Below are 12,658 nucleotides of genomic sequence, written 5' to 3'. Positions count from 1 at the left end.
GCAGCTACTTGACCCATAAGGCTTCTGCCCTTGGCCTATGCAAATACCATAAAAAGTACCACCAAAATCAAATTCCTTCAAATTACCAGGCTGTACATACCTACACTTAGAAGGATGCAGGTATAAGGGAAGCAACAATGGCAAATGGAACAGCACCAAAAGAAAAAAAGTAATCCCAGAATTATATATACACATTTGGAATACGTGGATGAAAAAGAGAAGACCTGTCCATATTTCATTCAAATATTCACCTCTGCAGATAGAACTGGATATAAATTGTCACGAAAAAGCTGTGAACTGAACATTCCTTGTCAGCAGTTCATGCAAAGTGATACAAGGAAAACTTACTAGAGACAGCAACTGTACATTTCTAAAGATCAGATGTAGCTTTTCTTGAGAAAAGGAATAGCTTTAAAAGGGGAAGAAATGCTCTCATTAGCGTCTGATTTCAGCCACAGCTCTTGATCAATGTGCAGAAGTTTGACAGGTGTTCTAAGCGACAAACTTCTCACCAGCTTCTCATAAACATTCGTTGCACAAAGAGTTTCATATCAACTGAGGGGGGAGCTTTCATATGTTGCAAGATACATAAAAAATTAAAGATTTCAGTGCTGTGAGGAGTCCTACAGATGCCACATATTTCCAAATGAAATGATAAAAGGAGTTAATCTGAAAGAGAATAAACTATGAGGTTTACAAATTAAGTTGATAGAGTTTGGGGAAGTTAATGGATGAGATAGATGCTAATAAAATATAAATAGGCATAAGCCTGCCGCTGTTACGCTTTGCTGGCTGAGCTCTGCATCAGTGCTCTCACTTAAAAATTGTTCCATGACACAAGAACTGACAAAGGGTGCTAAATCGTATGAATTAATTTGCCACCAACCATTGTACTGTTTATTAAAATGCAAAACAAATTAACATCTACTTCCATCCTAGATCTCAAAACTAAAGAGAGAAAAGAGAATGGCACAATAAGTGGTCTCTTGTTAAGCCGCTGTTGTGTAAAGTTTGGAACTGTGTCAGAGTAATTTTATTATTTTTATTTTTTGGATTTTGTATTGTGTTATTTATTTTGGAAAGCTCGGCTCAGAAGCAGCATCTGTCTTTCTCTGTAGTCTTGCCTCTTTTTTAGCCAGCTGGGTTGACTGCCTTGATGAAGCTTTTCAAATGATCAAATGACTAAAATTAAAACATATTCTGCAAGATTATTTTCATTGTTCTTCACCACATGTTCACTGAATAAAATACTTCGTAATTGTCTGACTTTTTGTTATCAAGCTGCACTCCTTGCACTTCCTGTCAGTTTTGTTGTAGCAAATTTGGTGAGCACAGAGGAAAGGAGTGAGTGGGCGAGTAGATAAGAAAGTATTTGGTACCACACAGTCTTCAGAAGCAATTGCCCATGTACTTGAAAGAATTGTTCCTTTACAAGTTAGTCTATTACTCAGAAATTAGAATATTTTAGAATTAATTTTTTTTTAAAGTTTATTTGCCTTTCATTAGTAGCACTCCATAAAATAAAGAAGACAGTCACATACAGCACAAAACACTATCAGAGCCAGATGACAACATATCCCATTAGAAAAGACAAAAGGATAATTACTTTATTTATGAATAGACAGTAATGGTTAGAGAACCAAAATTAGTTGTCACATTAAAAAAAATGAAGGCATTTACTGCTCAGTAGAAAGATCAGTTCATCAATATGTAATAAAGATTTATAGATGCTGCCTGAAAACTGAAAAGATTATCTATTCTTTCCTATCATTTTATATTCTTCAAGCTACAGGTCTAATTATAGACCCTTGGCCACCTGTTGCATGCAACTGTAGTTTTATTTTTTTGTTACAGGGAAAATTTACACTGGCACACACAGACTGAGCAGTCTGTCATATTCTGTGTTTCCTCTCTGCATAACACCAAAGTGTGCTTCCTCTTTGCCTAACACCAAAGGGGAAAGTTGTGCATTTTGAAAGAAATGTCATGGTGTCTGTTAAGAAACTCCCATCTTTTATTGACAAGCCTTTTCTCCCTTACGACAAATCCTCCCCTGAGATGTGCAACCTTGCACACATACCTGGACATGATCTCAATAAAACAAATATTTGATTTTAACCCTCACCTTAAAAAAAGAAAAAAAGTATCGACCTGCTATTTGGGTTGAGTAGATCTCTTTATAGTCCGGCCCATTAATCCATGATTTCCATTTTCAACATTAAAAATTGATATATTGCAAAAACTTTGAACAAATATTTCAAACAGCTGGCTGCCCCCACAGCAACCCTAGTGACTTAGGTGGGTTCAGCATGGTTGCTTTACCAGCTATAAAATCCCTTTCTGCTACTCTCCAGTTTCTCATTCCAATAGCTACTGCTCGTGTGTCAGATGCAAGTTATGATTTAAAATAAACAGTGATGTTTATTTTAGCTACTAGGCCACTTCCTCTGTATTATCAAGAACTTAAAAGTACTACGAAGACCAAATTTAGGGCCTTATCATAACGAAGCCTCACAGCTCCAGCATGCTGCCAACTATAATTTTAAAGAAATGTGGTATCATAAATTATGCTTTGCCCATTATAAAATCACAATATGGCTCTTATTGTAATACTTTATCATAGCACAATATCAGGCTCATAAAAAAGCAAATACCCCTACAATAATTACTCTAAAGGATATGCTGACCCTTTTTTAGTTGTGCCTGTATTTCACTCAGTCTACTCTAGGCAATAATGCAGGAAAAGAGGAGTTCATACTGTTTAATTTAATCAAACTGCAATGTTGAAGTCCTTTACTTTATACAACTAGCATTACTTGCTCAAAATAGCAGTTGAGAAAACAAATGTAAGGGATTAAGGGAGCTAGAGGTTGAGAGAAACAAGACATTAAAAAAGCTACAACCAAGGCCTGCACCCCTGCTCACTTCACTCGCAAAAGCTACCCCCCTTCCCCTTAAACCTCACCAAATTTCTGCTCACTGGGCTGGGCTGCCTAACCGCAACCATGTGAACTGCAGTGTGATGACATCCTTAGGAAAATATGTATTCGGAGAGAAATGAGACACGATTTCAGCATAATGCACTAAGTACAGAAAGCAAGAATGAAGGTCTATGCAGGTCTGTGAAGAAATAAGCCTTACTGAATCTAACAGGGCTTATTTCTGATAAAGTGTGCAAAGGATTCCAGGCTAAATCATCTAAGATGCTACAAGTTGCAAGAGAAACTGTTGCCGAGTGGGAAGACAGCTTGATATTAGTAAACTTTTTTTTCAGAAAAAGCTACATGTTCAGCTGTATACAAACCAGCCCACTATCCTTATAAACAATTCATAAAATTCTGTGTTCAAACTGGCCTCTGGAACAAATATACAGTGGTGCCTCGCAAGACGAAAAGAATTCGTTCCGCGAGTCTTTTCGTCTTGCGAAGCACAGTCCGTCGCAACTGCGCTTCTTCAAGCGGCTTTAAAAAAAAGCGCAAGACGTTTTCGTCTTGCAAAGCAAGCCCATAGGGAAATTCGTCTAGCGAAGCAACGCAAAACCGAAAAACCCTTTCGTCTAGCGAGTTTTTCGTCTTGCGAGGCATTCATCTTGCGGAGCACCACTGTATCTGTGAAAAGGGAAGCCTGTTTCCAAGGGGATGATCTCTGGATGAATGAAGTCCTTCTCCATGAGTAGGCCTAATGATATAATTGAGGCTACTTTTAAACTATCGTCTCAACAACTGCAGTCTCCAATATAGTTTGTCACTTTATGCTTCTCCCTTCACAGTTCCTGTTGATTTCCCTTACCTCCCTTACCATTTTTGAAAGCCTACTCAACTACACACACAAAGCATTCAAATTTGGAAATACATTTACTTGAGATTGTACCAGAAATGTGGAAAATGGAAAACGAGGATCAAACTCCCCCTAAGATTGGCCAGGGGTGCTGACACACCACCCGCCCTGATGATCAGGCAACAACAAAAAAGGATATAATCAAGGCTAATCGACAAAGAGAGAGGTGCAGCCTATTTTCCAGGGCCTAGCAGCCAACTGCACCATCTTGCTTGCTGTGCACTGGCAAAAGAATTTTGCTGTGGAGAGAGGAGCCAAGCTGAACTGAGAAAAAGGTGAGAAGACAGAGCTGAGACTGATAATGAACACTGGACAGTGAGGTTTCAGTTTCTCTTCCCTGACAATATATATAATATATATAATTGTGTCTTCTCAGTACAGGTGCCCTGTTTTCACTAGGCCCTTGAATAAACAGGAGACTTGCCAGCAGCAACCAAAGCAGTATCCAGGTCCATTATAAGCTCAGAGGCCAAGCAAGGAGAGGCCACAACAAAGGTCAGGTGAGAGGCAAAGTCAGAGCAGTCTGTGGCCGGGTTTGGCAGAGGCAGGAGATCCGATAGCGGGCATGGCACAGAAACAAGCACATACAGTGGACGCTCGGGTTGCGAACGTGATCCGTGCAGGAAGCATGTCCGTAACCCACAGTGTCCGCAACCCGCAGCACTGTGTCTGCGCCCGTGTGGGCGTTGTGATTTGGCGCTTCTGTGCATGCGCCGAAACCCGGAAGTAACCTGTCCCAGTATTTCTGGGTTTGGTGTGGTGCGCAACCCAAAATCGCGCAACCCGAAGTGTCTGTAACCCAAGGTATGTCTGTAGATGTTGTTCCAACAACTCTCCCAGCCCAGGCAGGGTTTTTTTATTTGCAGCTGGACACAAAATATAACAACAACAACAACAACGATGATTTATTTGTACCCCACCCATCTGGATGGGTTTCCCCAGCCCCTCTGGGCGGCTTCCAACAGAGATTAAAAATGCATTAAAACATCAGTCATTAAAAACTTCCCAAATATGCAGTTGTAAAGCTGATAATGTGCAGTTGGGGAAAAGTCGTGCTAGACACATTACATGTAAGTGTTTAAAAATCATTTTAATGACAGGCAATGTCGGTGACAGTATGTACACAAATGACATAAGGGTAGAATATGCTCAGTTTCCATACTTAAACCCAATGCTTTTTTTCTTTAAAAAAAAAATTATGGGTACTCTCATTTTCTTACCGATATTGAAATACTGCCCCTCAGTGAAGCCAAACTTAGATTCACAAAATGTTTAGGAGTATGCACCCCACAGAAAAAAGCACTGCTTAAACTGCCCAAACCATATTAAAACACCTTCTTTTTGGCCTCCTCTACTTCATCTTTGTCTTTGGGCAAGTAAATCTTTGTCACATCCTCTTCATGTACTCCTGTTTTTGTGCCTTAGGCATATCTCGCACCCTGTGTTCCTCCTCCTACAACCAATGCAAAACATCTGGTCTGCCAAGATGATATGGACAGGGGTAGATAAGAATGTCACTTATAGTAGACTACACAGATTAGTTCAGGGAAAAACGACTTCAAGAACTGCAGATCAGTGTTGTAAACCAGACAAGACATCTAGTGATGTAAGGCAAAGTAAAATGAGAAATTAATTTCATGATGTTCAAACCAAAGTGAATTGGACAGGGTAAGTATAAGTAAATAGGGGACAACCCCAAAGACTGACAATAGAAATAGAAACAAAAGGTGAAGAAAAAGAGGAACAATGTACAGTTGTACCTTGGAAGCCGTTCCGGAAGTCTGTTTGACTTCCAAAACATTCGGAAACCAAAGCGTGCCTTCTGATTGGCTGCAGGAACCTCCTACAGCCAGTCAGAAGCTGCGGAAGCCGCACCAGATGTTCGGTGTTCGAAAACCAGAACACTCACTTCCGGGTTTCAATCATTTGGGAGCCAAGGCATTCAGGATCCAAGGTATGACTGTACAGGAAAATGCCTGCTTAACCAGCTACCTCTTCCATCCGATTTTTCCTGACTCTCCTTTCTCACCGAAGCTCCCTACCCTATAACCCAAGTCTTTACTAAGGGTCTTCTTGCCCTCTGGAAAGGTTTTTCAGAGTGGACAGAGAGCTGCTGGGGAAGAGATAGGGTGGAGAGCTTCTCTTGCATACGCATACTTACTTGACAACCCCTTCCCTATTTGCTGAATATTATTTCTTAAAACCATGCAGCCTATAAGACTTAGCAAATGAGCCAAGTACAGAACACCCGACTGAAGAAAAGCTGTATTGCTCAGCCAATCAAAAGCAATTACATTTTTTTCCTGGCAAATCTGTAACTGACAGTCACTAAAGGTTTTTTTTTCTTCCATGAAAATAATTTCCTCAGCACTTGGTGGTTTACATTAAATCTTAGTCAAAAAGACAAGATTCCCCATCTTCTCTCAGTAGGGAAGCTGTCACCACTTGGTGTAAAAGATTTTAACCATCTGTCTATCATGCAACAGTTGCGTGGGTGTTCCTAAATTCCAAGTATTACAACATGGTCCATTAAAATGAACATATTGGCCATTATGTCTGTATCTTGATTTGAAAATTCACCTAATGTAGTTTTAAAAAACAAAGCAAATGTCCAAATTATTTATACGCCTCTACAGCAATACAGAAATGTGTGTGCTCTTCTGGACAAATTACTGGGGCTGAGCAACCAGTATCCAGGTAATTGTTCAACTGTAACTAACCTGAGTTAAACTGCTGTGCCTCATGAAATACAGGTCATGCATGCACTAGGATCTGCCAAACACATGGTGCTTCAACACTGGAAGTAGAGATCACTTCCCATACAACAATGGATTAATGATCAGTACTCCCTGTGCACGTCCAAGCTGGCAATGCATCAATGTGAACAAAGAACAATACAATAGCATTTGGTCAGCTTTTCTTCAGACTTATACATCATAGCTGGCAGTTCAGTATATTTGTATTAATAAATTATATAGTCAAAATGTTTCCTTTCATGAATTGGACTTGATTCGTTTTATTTTTATTGGCATGTTACTTCAACTGTAGTCATCAAAAATTGTATTAATAAAAAATAGTTGAGAAATAAAAAACTGCTATGCCTTACTCTCAATCGCCTTACTCTCAGCTATCAGTAAAATGGGAACCACAATGTACTTGATGTGACTTGCCATTACACCATTTCTGCTGTGCACAGGAATGTGACACCTCAGCTTTCTTGCGAAACACATTCTCTTTTTACTGGTGCATATGCATGTGTAAATAGGATTTATACACTCGTGTACATACCAACCACAAACGTTTATTCCACAATGTATTTGATAGCTGTCAGAAGCACCACAAAACCATTATGGTTAAGTGGAAATAATAGTCTTAGCTCAAAGCCAAGTGCTTCTTCTATCACACATAAAACAATGCTCTGGCAAGAAACCAAGGGCAGATTTATTAACTGATCAGAAATCAGAGATAGCTAACGTGGCACCCTCCAGATGTTCTTGGATTCCAAAATCCACTAACTCTAGCCGGCATGGCCAATAGTCAGAGATGGCTGGAGTTGCACCCAGAGGCGGAGCTAGGTGCTCTGGCACCCAGAGCAGTGCACATTCTGTGCACCCGGGGGCAGAGCTAGCTGCCCGCAGGGGCAGGGTGAGTGTCCCAGGGGGGTGGGGCGGCGATGTCACCCCTCCTCAGGGATGACACCCAGGGCAGACCACACCCACCACACACCCCTTCCTCCAACAGTGGTTGCACCTGCGGTGGAGTGTACACTCCTGCCACCTAGGTCATGCATGCAGGGCACGCCTTAGCAGCATCCTCGCACAGCACTGCCCAGCTGAGAAGAGGGACAGAAATTGCCGTGACTCTCCTCCTTCACTCTGCCTCCTGGATCAGAGCTGCGGCTGGGCACAAGGGAGCTGGCTGCTCCTTCGCGCATGCAGCCCAGCGCAGGAGAGGCGTGGCAGCTCCCTTGCACACCAGAGCCAGGCTCCAATGAGGGAGCCTGTTGGGTAGGGGCTGGTTGTGCATTCTCTCAAAAATGCACCCGGGGCCACGACCCCCTCCCCACTACACCCCTGCGTTGCACTCCAACGTTAATAACAAAAATGAAGAAAACACATAAAGCAGCATGCAGAAGCAGCTTTCACTGTGTTGGGGGCAAGGACATAGTGAGAGACAAACTGGGAAGAACAGATTTTTCCACTCCCTAAATTACAAAAAGAAACCAGCACTGGAGAAGATTTCAGAGGCAACTACATGCTTTTTCACCAGCTGCTGTATGGATGTTTCTTGCTAAAGTATTGTTGTGCTCCAAATGAGCTGCTGGAGAGAAACGGTACTAGAGTGTTGCCTTCATAGAAATTATTTTGGTTTTTGCTCTGTATAGGCTGTCATACTTGGTACAGGCCCTGCCCAATGCAAGAGACAGCAAACTATAGGATCACATCATAAACTCCTGGGGGAATTATCTTACAAAACTTGCCCTGCGACTAGGATGCATAATAGCCACATCCACAGTTCTTTGGTAGGAGCGGCAGAGTTGACCTACATCACCCTGTATTGCACCATTCTTCCTCCTGTGGGTATATCCAGCTGAGAACAACCTACACTCTAAAGGAATGGCATTTGGTAAAACTGTGGATTATTTTCACCCAAGCTCAGTAAGTTTGCTTTGTCACTCCGCCCCTATTATCCACTGCAGGCACAATGGATTCAGGAAGGGTTGAGACAAACAGGTTAAATGAAACACTGAATGCAAGGAACTAAATCTTAGAAATGCTTATTTTCTTTATGTTCACATCTGCTTTCAGAGTAGAACAAGGAAATTAGGTAACTTCCAACACTGGAAAAATAAAGAATCTAATCAATTATCATCTGCCAAATCAGCATTTTAGGAGATATGGAACCCCACTACTACCCAATTCCTAGTGGTAGAAAGTAAGAGAAATAAATCAGGCAATAAGCAGGTAAACCCAAAGCTGAAGCAGAACACGAACCATCTTCTTAATGTAGTGCATCAAAATTATTTGCAGGAAAACGGTAATCCCTGAGCAACACAAATTGTGTGTTTTAGCACATGTTAAGGCATGCTGGATATGTTTAAAAGCACACATGTAAAACGGAGAGAAAGAATAAGTCACCAGCTGGAGGAGGCTAGTAGAACACTATTATTGTAAGAATCCCAAGATTCATCACTTTGAAGGAACCCTATTTGCATGTTGAGTGGAGCTGCAACACAACTTAAATGATAACTGCTGCACTAAGTTAAGGAACAAATTGGTACTTCAGGCACATCTTACTCCCACCTCAGTCACCAGCAGTAGCCTGGGTGCTGGATCACCCTGAGCACAAGTACTACTAGGTGCACAGGATGCAAAAAAAGGAGACTGGATTTGGAAATCCTTTGTGAAGATTTGAAGATGCTTGATTACTGTAAGATCTTGTTACAGATCTTGTTATAAGAGCTAAACTTCTTTGGCAATCACTGGTAGCTGAATAAGATTGTCTTCCACGAACACGGTCTTAACAGTGAGTCCGTAAATGACTGTGGAGGCCAATTCTGGATTCACACGCCCTTTCACAGTGGGGACATAGGTTTCCAGGCAGGAGCTAAACTATAGCTGTGCTGAATCCTTGAAACCATTAAACTTTGCAGCAGAGCCCCCCTACTGCATGGGTAGGCAAACTAAGGCCCGGAGGCCAGATCTGGCCCAATCGCCTTCTAAATCCGGCCTACGGACAGTCCGGGAATCAGCGTGTTTTTACATGAGTACAATGCGTTCTTTTATTTAAAATGCATCTCTGGGTTATTTGTGGGGCATAGGAATTGGTTCATTTCCCCCCCCAAAAAAATATAGTCTGGCCCCCCACAAGGTCTGAGGGACAGTGGACCGGCCCCCTGCTGAAAACGTTTGCTGACCCCTGCCATACTGCAATTCCTATTAGCTCCAAGGTTGCTGTAATTCCTGTTGGCTACTACTGAGATGAAAGGTTTGTGAGCTACAACACCAGCAGCTTGGATCTTAATCATTTGTTTAAAATGTGTGTCAACCTTGTATATTTGGGTAAGGGTTAAAGGGTGGGGGGGGTGTAGGTGGCAAAACCAATACAGTAAATAAGCCTGCCTTGTGTCCATGGGCAAGGAGTTACAGACTGTAGACGCTGCCACACGGGAAGATTAATTCCTTACAAGAGGCATTGGCACTTTTATACCAAGTGCTAGTTCTGCAGAACTAGTTCCCACCAGCCCCAGTCAGCACAGCCAATGGTGAAAGATTCTGAGAATGTAGTTCCACAACATCTGGAGGGGGGCACCAGGATTGGTAAAGCTGATGAACATGTAAGGATACATGCTAGGAAGCAAAGGCCAGATTTATTTATTTTTTAAGTCTTTTGCTTCACCGTTAGAAAGTTTACACTGTACATACGGCAAATACACAAGCCATGTAAACTGTGAACCAGCCCAGAAATTTGGAAGCCAGTGTGCTGAAGACATTAGTTTCAGCCGTTGTCAAATAGCTATATTTAGTATGCAAACAAAAAGCATTCACTTTTATAATCAATGTGGTCATTAACTGTTTAAACTCAACTTCAGCTTCGCCCACCCCAGCAATAATTCCCAAGCCACTCCATGGAGCAAGTCTACTGTGAAGCAACCATCTTAACGACTGGGCTCTACAAGCTCTAAGATGCTACGTACATTCAAGGCTAAATAAACAGCTGCCAGGTTAGTTTCCCTGAAACGCTAGCCACAGGAGAAGCCAAGAACTTGAATTTTTGAAACGAGGATAATTGGCAAGACTCCTGAATTGTTCTCCTGGAGAGTTCAGATTGTGTGTGGAAGTTTGTTTGAGAATCTCTGAAGACTGTCAGGTGTGAAGCAACTCCCCCCCCCCAAAAAAGCGAGCAAGAATTTTTTCCCTCAAGCAAGCAAAGAATGTTAATGCCACCTCTGAAGCACTGAGGGCCATTTCTACAAATCCAATAATATCTACAGGAAAAGCTGAAGACCAGCTGGGAAGCTTTTAGCAGCTTGGGTGTAACCTACTGTTGCCTCAGTCCCACAAAAACAGTTGGCTGTAAACATTTCTACCAACTGAAGCCAAGACTTTTAATAAAATATTCCTCTTCCTCTTGTGTATATAGCATCAGTGGGAGCAATTATGTAAACTCTTTTTCACAGCCCATTTTGGATTCAGTTCCTTCATATTCTTCTGATTTTGACCGTCTTTTCTTCTTTGGGGGGGAGGGCTGTCAATATATGTTGATATGTTAAAATTTACTTGAATTAGTCAAAAGAAACCTTTTTCTTACAGCACAATCCTAACCATGTCTACTCAGAAGTGAGCTCTACTGAATTCCATGAGGCTTATTCCCAGGTAATTGGTGTTAGGACTGAAGCCTTAGTTGGTTTTATATGGAGTTAAACTTTTTTTAAAAATTAACCCAAAGTGAGTTTTGCACATTTGTAGTCTAAAGATGACAGAAAGCACTTTAGACTAGGAGTCAAGCCCCCGTTTTATTCCTGTTTTGAATCCAACCTACTCTGTTGCTTTCTCTGCAACTCACAGCATCTGGATTACATTACAACCCTTTCTACACACACCACCCTGCCATTCTACTTACAGATATATAAAAACTATCTATAGATTATTATATTTCAGCTTTGTCAGCTTTGGACGACGGAATAAACCCAATATAATTCAACAGATTTAAGCAGAAATTGGTTGAATTTTAAGTAGCATTAAGCACTACCTTGAAACTGGATAAAACAGGGATTTTTTTTATCTCCAAAGTACTTATCTGCCATACATCACTGATATGTCCTTATTTCTTTTGCTGTATATAATTTAACCATACCCACTAACTTTATAACAGATACCGCCAGAACAATTCCCCTCTTATCCAAGCAAAAAAAAACAAAAAACAAATGAAAGTTTAATGCTAGAATTAAGTAAAGTGCATTTGTTGTTAAGTTTGTTTTTAATAGAATTACGACTAGAAAAGTCATAAATCTAAACTGTTTTAATGCAAACCAAGATTTTTTCCACTTGACTATATGCTCAACCAGTAAATGTGACCACCTCATTTGTTAACAAGTTATTTTTAACACTGCACATGTTTTGAAAAAGAAGTGAGGAAGAGGAAATAGTGCTGAATGGGCCAGGAGCAGTGTAGCATGCACAGACTTGCATTAGATTTAATTTTAAGAACAGTACTAGTCAAATTTTAGTTAGAAATAGCTGCAGATGATTATATAACAAAGCCAAAGTTTCATTTACAGGAAAGGTGAATGTATTGATATGTTATCTCTTGATAATCTCATACTATAGTTAGTCAAATGTAATTTAAAAAGCAACATAGCAAGTCAGCCTATGGAAGCAAAGGGGAACAATAGGACATTCTCATTTGTTTAATGTGGGTGCCACAACCTATGAATGATGGTTAAGGCTATTTATGGTAAAAGCAACAGGTACCAATACAGAGAACCAGACTGACTCCAAGCTTATTCCTGGCTCCTAATGCTGGTCTTCACAAAATGCCTCAGAAAATGTATACAGTTCATTCTGGTCCTATGACATTCATTGAATGACAGGTGGGTGTCACCAGATGGAAACAAGCCCATGGGATAGATTCAGCTGCCCACTTATGATCTAGGTCAAACTGTAGAAGAACTGAGTGAATGACAAGCTAAGGGGCAATCTAGATATGATGTGTACCTTTAACAACCTCCTCTCTCTCTCTCTCTCACGTGCGCACGCGCACGCGCGCGCACACACACACACACACACACACAGATAAATGTCTAGCTAACTCCTATAAA

At 41.1% G+C, this 12,658-nt stretch overlaps 1 protein-coding gene across 4 annotated transcripts in view; it reads right to left on the bottom strand.

Moving 5' to 3' along the window:
- Window positions 1-12,658, bottom strand: part of RFTN1 (raftlin, lipid raft linker 1) — a 107,412-nt gene that overhangs the window by 81,447 nt on the left and 13,307 nt on the right. The window lies entirely within an intron of this gene.

This window comes from Podarcis bocagei (assembly GCF_964188305.1).
Source record: "Podarcis bocagei genome assembly, chromosome: 12".
NCBI classification, from domain to species: domain Eukaryota; kingdom Metazoa; phylum Chordata; class Lepidosauria; order Squamata; family Lacertidae; genus Podarcis; species Podarcis bocagei.
The sequence above is the reverse complement of the archived record's forward strand: the minus strand, read 5'-3'. Positions and strand labels throughout refer to the sequence as shown.